The following is a 2808-nucleotide window of genomic DNA, read 5'->3' as shown; positions in this document are numbered from 1 at the left end:
ACCTGCAGAATCAATGATGTGTCCCAAATATTCAACAGAGGGATTGAAGAATTCACACTTGTCTTTGCGAACTCGTAGGTCATACTCTTCCAGTCTTTGTAGGGTAGCCTTTAAATTCTTTAAGTGATCCTCTTCATTCCTTCCAGTGACCAGGATATCATCCAGATAGCACTGAACTCCTGACAAGCCACACAAGATCTAGTCCATAGCCCTCTGGAACAGGGTGGGAGCAGACGTTATTCCAAAGGGTAGGCAACAGTATCGATAAAGCCCCTTATGAGTCACAATAGTCAACAGCTCTTGGGACTTTTCATCGACATGCGTCTGTAAATATGCTTGAATCAGATCAATCTTACTGAACCTTTGTCCCCCAGCCAGACCTGAGGTCATCAATGTGGGGAAGCGGGTATTGCTCTGCGCACAACACTGGGTTGACAGTGACTTTAAAATCACCACAAATCCGGAGGGAGCTATCTTCCTTCACTATTGGAATGATAGGAGTGGCCCATTGGCTATGGGTAACTGGTATTAGGACTCCATTGGTGACCAGGTGCTCCAGGTCTGCTTCAACTTTTGGACTGATGGCATATGGCACAGTTCGGGCTTTCAGATATTTTGGTGGACTGTCAGGTTTAATGTTCAATGTCACAGTGATTCCCTTCATACTTCCCAAATCCTCTCCAAAAACAGCAGCATGTTTCCTTAGTATAGAGGTTAAACTGGTTTCTTCTTTAGTCATCTGGTGCACTTTTGCCCAGTTCAGCTGAATCTTCCCAAGCCAAGACCTACCCATTAAGGCTGGGCAGTTACCTCTCACCACAAACAGTGGCAACTTAGCAGCCTGTCCACTGAGTTCTACCTTAACATCAATTGTGCCCAACATGGACACAGCTTCTCCCGTATACGTCTTCAGAACAGTTTTTGTTGCCTTAAGCGGAAGATGCTGTAGCTTTTCTTTATACACAGTCTCGGAGACCAGCGAGACGGCTGCACTGGTGTCCAGTTCGATGCGTATAGGTTTGCCATCCAACAACGGGATTATCCAGTATTCATGTGAGCCCACTGCCAAAGACAAAACATGCAGTGGCACTTCCTCTTGCGATGAGGTGTCAACTTGATTATCCTGGGTATGCTTTAGGGAATGCAGGGTTCCTCTTTTTGTCTGCCAGACCACAGGCCTCTTTTTCTTTTGTTTACAGGCGCACTCAGTGTGTCCCTTTTTGCCACAGTGTCGACACACCAGGTCCTTACACCAGCATTCTGATGCCTAGTGACCTGGCTTACCACAGCGATAACATTCCTGACTCTGCACAGTTTTGTGGGTAGGTTCTTGTGACACTTTTTGCACTCTAGGGGATGCAATGATGTATTGCGCCTCCCTTGTAGCCAGTTCCATGGATACAGCAATATCAACAGCCTTCTGTAATGTAAGCTGATCCTCTGTCAGTAGGTGCTTCCGTATAACTTCAATGTACAGGCCACACACTAACCTGTCACACAGGGCATCATTTAACTTCTCTTTAAATTCACAGTGTTCTGCTAACTTCTTAAAAATTGCTACAAATTGTACAACTGTTTCATCTTCTTTTTGGTCTCTTTTGTGGAACCGATATTTTTCAGCAATTACCAGTGGTTTTGGGGAAAAATGAGACCCCAGGATTTCCACAATGTCACTGTAAGATTTAATCTCAGGCTTAACAGGGTGTAGTAAGCTGCGTAGCAAGGAGTAGGTTTTAACCCCTACAACACTTAAGAATATTGGCACCTTGTTCTCTTCTGTGATGTCATTTGCAATAACAAAAAGCTCAAAACGCTCAGTATACACATGCCATTGCACTATATTCTCATCAAAAGGTTCCAGTGGCCTGGTCAGAGTAGCCATGATTTTTAGTTTCACTTTCACAGTCAGTGCAAACAAGCAGTTTTTTTGTTTGTTAGTTCTTTACCTTGACTTCTACTTCCTTCTATTACTGGAGCAGCACCGGAATCCCATCTATCGTCTCCACTTGTTATATCCTTGGGGGCAGCCGGTTTAGGAAGAAATCACTTGAAGTCAGACAGCAGACAGCTAACAAAACTACCATTTATTTACAGACACAGAGCTCGCCTAACCGGCCAAAGCTGGCTGGGCTATCCCTTAATAATCTAACTCAGTTGCCATAGGAACAAAAACCGTGACAACCAAATACTCAACAATTATCACTTCAAAAGTTTTTTTTTCCTTACTTAATTGGCCTCTCAGAGTTGGTAAGACAATTCCCATCTTTTCATGCTCTCTGTATGTGTATATATATATATATCCTCAATATATGTTCCATTCCATGCATCCGATGAAGTGGGTTGTAGCCCACGAAAACTTATGCTCAGATAAATTTGTTAATCTCTAAGGTGCCACAAGTACTCCTGTTCTTTTTGTGGATACAGACTAACACGGCTGTTACTCTGAAACCTGTTCTCAACAGTTGTTTACTTTGTAGTGCTGACGAGGCCAATGCAATCAAGGTGGATGTCGTCCATTTCCAATAGTTGACAAGAAGGTGTGAGTATCAGCAGAGGGAAAATTACTTTTTGTAGTGACCCAGCCACTCACAGTCTTTATTCAGGCCTAATTTGATGGTGTCCAGTATGCAAATTCATTCCAGTTCTGCAGTTTCTCACTGAAATCTGTTTTTGAAGATTCTTGGTGAAGAATTGCCACTTTCAAGGCTGTTCTTGAGTGTCCAGGGAGGTTGACGTGTTCTCCTACTGGTTTTTGAATGTTACAATTTTTGATGTCTGATTTGTGTCCATGTATTCTTTTGCATAGAG

The sequence above is a fragment of the Gopherus evgoodei genome, chromosome 21, assembly GCF_007399415.2.
Source record: "Gopherus evgoodei ecotype Sinaloan lineage chromosome 21, rGopEvg1_v1.p, whole genome shotgun sequence".
Classification (NCBI taxonomy): Eukaryota; Metazoa; Chordata; order Testudines; family Testudinidae; genus Gopherus; species Gopherus evgoodei.
The sequence above is the reverse complement of the archived record's forward strand: the minus strand, read 5'-3'. Positions refer to the sequence as shown.